Raw genomic sequence first — 5,689 nt, forward strand, 5'->3', positions numbered from 1 at the left:
TGTCGACTAAGGGGGTGTTTTTTTTTTTTTTTTTTTTTTTTTTTTTTTTTTTTTTTCTACTTATAAGTGTTTACTACTTATAAGTTTCTGTAAGTCAAATTTTGTTACTTACACTTTTGGCACTTATAAGTAGCAAAAATATACCATAAAAACTACCACTTATAAGTAGTAGCTAAAAAACAAATGCCCAAAACAGAGTGGTCCACCACATACAGTGAGAATAAGTGGTAAGCGCCTAGAAAAACCAAAAAACAAACACCCCATAAGTTTGGCAATGTATTGAGTTATGAACGCCTGAAAGTGCTACTGTATAAAGCACTTCCCCAGACCATTTTTTTTTTGCTAAAGGATAATTGATTAATAAATGAAATGGAAAAGTACAAAAGTCGAGTTACAAAATCTTTAAAAAAATGAGAACTGGTCGGGTGGTTAACAGTAACACACTATATCACCCATAACTTCACATCAAAGTAAGTGTACATGTGTGTTGCTTTTGAATACATGTTTGAAGAAATGAAATGTTGCCAAGTACATAGTATCGCGGATATATCCCCCTGTGTGGGGATATTTTACATGGGGATATCTGCAAATATCGTAGATATATCGACAAATATCCACAAACATCCACGTATATCGACAAGGATTCTGTGGGATATATATATATATATATATATATATATATACAGCCTGGCTCCTAAAAGGACCTTAAATAAGTATCAAACTAAGTACCAAATCTAAAACAACTCATAACTTCACCTACAAAATTATTTAAAACCTAAATTTTTGTAGATATGATATACTACCCACAAATAATATCTCTACCAAAATTCAACTTGTTTGACAATTTTTAATATTGGTAAAAGATAGTTGCAAAAACTAGACATTTCTGCACCGTTAGATATTTTTTTCAAAAGTGGACAATAATTTTTATCTAAGTTAGAGGATATCAAATGAGTTGAATTTTTGTAAAGATGCTCTTTATGGCACAAAAAATTAGGTTTTAAATCATTTTGTAGGTGAAGTTGTGGGTTGTTTTAGATTTTGTACTTATTTAAGGTCCTTTTAGGAGCTGGGCTGTATATATATGTGGGGGGGGGGGGGATATTGTAAATTAATCCAAGCCCCGACTTAAAAGTTGAATTAAGGGTTGATTTTTTGTAGATATGATCTCCCTACCATGGAGAATATGCTCACAAAAATTTAGCTCATTCAAAGAAGTGTAACATTAGAACATGATTACAAAACTGTTAGACCGTTAGATGAAAAATTCAAAAATAAACACTAATTTTAACATGGTTAGACATATCCAAATATTATGATTTTTTGTAAGAATGATCTTCATGGTGGGGAGATCATCTCCACCAAAAACTAGGATTGTGTAAATGGAAATGAAAAACTTTTAGACTGCTGATTGGTGTACAAGCACCAATAATCAATTGTAATCGACAAATTGTATTCATGCTAGATAGTTATGTCATTCGTAGTTGAAAACCACATTATCATGTAAATTCCAAATCAAATAACTCATTTGCTCAAACACCACAATGGCAAGAAGCATTCATGCCATTATTCAGTCAACCCCTTCTTCTTTGTTATACCTCTTGCAACTACTCAACCTACTTGTCCTAGGCCAATATTGCCTAAGCCCTTGCATAGGCCCCCCAATATAAACCAACAAAAAGGCCTCCTAAAGCTTTAAAAAGTCCACTATATTATTAGAAACCCAAACAGTGACCCAATTTTGCAGTCGCTATGAAGTCGCTATGTGTTTTTATATGAAGTCGCTATGTGGTCTTCCTATTCAACTCGAGCAAATCACTTGCCACCTTTTTCAATTGTTATCCCCTTTTGTAAGAAGTACTTTTGTTTGTATTTATTTTTTTATTATGGTAAATGTTTGATTTCTTCACTTTTTGTAGTACGGCGTGTGCATGACTATATATTATAATATATTTTTTAGAAAAAGAAATCGCCTGGCGTCTAGCCTCTAGTCTAGGCGTTGCCTAGAAAGCCTGGGCGCACTCCCTAGAAGGCCTAGGTGTTATGCGCTCACCCACCACCCAATGACTAGCGTCTTTTACAACATTGGAAAAAAGGCGACAGACATTAATAGACAATACTGGACATTGTTTTTTTCCCTCCCTAGCGTAAGTAACACTCACTATGGGTCTACGAAAGCTACGGGCGAAATTATGTGGCTTGCACAACAATTATGCCTGAGTCCCTGCAGGCTAGACAGTAGGGCAAAATATCAGTGTTCTAAAAAACGCTAGGCAGTAGTCGGGCGGTGGGATAGCGCCTAGCGCCTAGGCCTTCTAGGCAGTGCCTAGACGGGCTAGGCACTAGGCAGTTTTTTTTCCTAATATATATATAGTAATACACACATATACTACAAGAAATGAAGAAAATCATCTACCATAACTCAAAAAATAAGCACAAACAAAGATATTTATTACAAAAATACGTAATAGTTGAGGAATATTGACTTCATATAAAAACATACTCTTTGTTATAGTGGCATATAATTTACATTAGACTTAAGTCTTTTAAACTCATTCAAATCTTAAGCCTACACGGGCCTTTATTTTTTGACATTTAATCATTCAAAAAAAAATAATAAAAAAAACTTGACTGGACTGCCTAGAGGCCGCCTAGTCCCACCTAGTCGGTCTACTGATTTTTTAAACGACTAGGGCCTAGGCGAGTCAGTTGGGCACCGCCTAGCGCCTAGAGACCGCCTAGGCGGCCGCCTAGACCGATTTTTAGAATAGTGCATAATATAGAAAGAACTAGCATTTCACCCGGCCATGTCAAGATTGTTTCATTGTATGCTTTAAACGTTTGGGTTTACCTGTATTTTGGGCTTAATTTTTATAAAATGCTTAGTCCATTTTGGCAACATGGGGATGTAAAAAACGGGGAGAAAAACAGTGAGATGGAATGATAGATCATTAGGGAACTTTTATAGCTTAAAAAAGGAAGAAAAAGAGAAATTTGAAATTTTCTTAAAAAAAATATAAAAAAAGTAAATCAGTCGAACCTCACATTTCAACAATCTAAAGGAATAATAACTACATAATATCCGTTAAAAACCACTGACGAATCTTACTTAATATATTACTCAAATTATGGACAATAGTATAAGACCTTGGTGGATTTGAATCACCATCTCTTGGGATATATTTCACATTCAAGTGCTCTTCCATTGAGCTAAAGATTCACTTTAACTGCCAATTTGCAACATAACCAATGTTAAAAAGGAAATAGACAATAAATATTTAAAAAGGAAATTAAATAGTTATTGATCAGACCGTACCTTCACTCTTGGAGAAAAGACATGTTACCAGTAGCCCCTATATCCGACGACTCTAGCTAACACCTTACCTGTGAAGCACTAAATAAAAACAACTAATTAAAAATAGTGAACTTGCTAGTCAACCTACAAACCTAAGCACATTACGCTTCCGTGTGTTGTATATCACCTAACAAAATGGTTAAAAGATTCATATCACTCTGCCACTTTACTGAAGCAAAATTGATGATACCTTCTCTTCTATTTTTTTTTATCTGCCTCATCAATCAATTGGGGATTTAAAATTTCTATTGTAAGACCCTTAAACCTTGATAATTAACGATGACTTAGCGCACAAACAAATCATTTAAGCCAAATATTGAAATAATTTTCCACGGGACCATCTTAAATTCTAGAGCATCCAAGATAAATAGGCATCCCAAATCTTTTCATGTTGTGTAACAGGAAAAGCGGGTAAAGCTTGATCAAAAGTTCTACGTGTTTGATTCATAAGTGTCTAATCAGTCAAGGTATTTATGTACAATATCCAAATCCTAGGCATCTTGTGCATGGCGATTAATGCACATTCAAAAGTGTTATTTAGAAACTCATATTCATGTTTTCAGTTGAGATTTCTTACATTGATCTTTGATCGTCTTCTGAAGCTCACATAGATAAGAATTCCAAAGCTTATAGCTCCCTCGTAAAGATTTCAACGCTTTTTTATACATATAAAAGAGCACGCTTATAAGCACCGCTCTCTCACACTTGGTATTTATACACTTAAAGTGTTCTAAAACACAATACAGTTGCACAAAATAAATGGAACCAATAGATAAGCGTTAGATAAAATTAGCAAATTGTTACCTTGAATATGAATCATATATTGTTTCTTCTAATACATGTACTTTTATTAAAATACAATAATAGAATTCAAAAAATAAATGGCCATGATATTGAAGCTACCTATAAAATATGATTACTTGGGCATCATCTTTCCATTAGACAAAGGACAACCATTGATTTTGATGACCTGGAATTATCACATAAGTAAGATGTATAATTAGTCATGTTTCTTTGAATGCATACATAAGAAGAAGAAAAAAATTATAATCATTAATTATTTGTATACACATATGACAACAGATACTTTTACAGTTGCAAATAGATAGTGGTATCAATGTCGAACCATGAAATTTAATTTCGCAGCTTTCATACCTAGCTCTTTGAATTTAGATAGGAACATAAGAGAATCATCTAAGCTAGCAAAACCAATTAGAAAAAGATTCATATGTGCTTACCTGAAATGACCTCTTTGATCTTCTTGTTCTTTTAACTCTCTGTTTCAATCTTAAGTTTTCCTGCAAGAGAAGAAAACGGTTAGCAACGCAACAATAAGGTCATAGAATCAACTCTAAAGTTTGCCTAAAGCAGTGCACTCCATCGCCATAACATAACATACATAATCAATGGAGTTTCAATGGTATCCCTTTTAATACCATTCCGGTTTTCAATCTTAATCGAACAGAGAACACAAAAAAAATGCCTCATGTGTCAAACTAAGAGAATCACATCTAGTCTTCTACTTACCTCCATTGCTGCTGAAGAAGATGTGAACATGTGAGACTGACCAAGTATAAATCTCCGTGAGACTGACCAAGTATAAATCTCCCCTGAAAATAAATAGTCACACCTTCAAGCCATAACTTTGAGATCACCAATCCTAACAACAATATATGCATCATGATAAAATTCAAAGAAAGAAATTGTTTACTTTATTGAACTGTGCCTAGAACGGCCTGGTGCCTCCTTCTTCGTTGTGATTTGGGGTTTCCTTTTTTTGTGGAAGAAGAGAAAATTTTGCGTTATTTATAGCTTCAATTGAATAGATTTCAAAATCCCAAAAAATAAAAAACATGTGTTTAAAAATTAATTACTAAAAAAACTTACGAATCATCCTTCATCAGTGGGAGAGCTCTTCAATTTTTGTCAGTAAAGTGTTTTGGGTGTTTTAATTTTTTGGTTACTAGTGGTCGAAAGGTTTTTTGGTTTTTTAGGTTTCATAGTTTGAAGTCGAAGGCGTTTTTGTATGAGAATCAAATTTTTTGTTTGTGTGATCCGTAATTATATCGCGAATTGGTTTAATGAATGGGCATGGAATTGTTTTTTTCTTAATTGTACATATCTCGAGAACATCTAGATAATCTCGACCAAATCCTACATCTAATATAATTAAGAGTAGGGACCGACTTGCAATTAATCAAAATTATGTCCTGCTTTTTAATTAATATTGTGTCCTCACTTAAAAATATGGCTGATGTGGCTTCCTGAAATCCCATAGGAGCATTTTCGCCCACTATGCAATAGTAGATTTAGATAGGTGATTCCATCAGGAAC

General features: G+C 33.7%; 1 long non-coding RNA gene across 3 annotated transcripts; it reads right to left on the bottom strand.

The window, feature by feature from the left end:
* Window positions 1–2,942: 2,942 nt before the first annotated feature.
* On the bottom strand, window positions 2,943–5,387 carry LOC147518657 (uncharacterized). Of its 3 annotated transcripts, XR_015214102.1 has the most exons (7): window positions 5,243–5,387; window positions 5,067–5,126; window positions 4,883–4,985; window positions 4,594–4,653; window positions 4,259–4,325; window positions 3,317–3,394; window positions 2,943–3,227 (listed from the first exon to the last, which is right to left on the bottom strand). It is a non-coding gene; the product is annotated as an uncharacterized LOC147518657 (long non-coding RNA). The 3 variants fall into 3 exon arrangements; XR_015214103.1 differs by having other exon boundaries at window positions 3,317–4,325; window positions 4,883–4,965; XR_015214101.1 differs by having other exon boundaries at window positions 3,317–4,325.
* Window positions 5,388–5,689: the final 302 nt, after the last annotated feature.

Source organism: Coptis chinensis, chromosome 2 (assembly GCF_015680905.1).
Source record: "Coptis chinensis isolate HL-2020 chromosome 2, ASM1568090v1, whole genome shotgun sequence".
NCBI classification, from domain to species: domain Eukaryota; kingdom Viridiplantae; phylum Streptophyta; class Magnoliopsida; order Ranunculales; family Ranunculaceae; genus Coptis; species Coptis chinensis.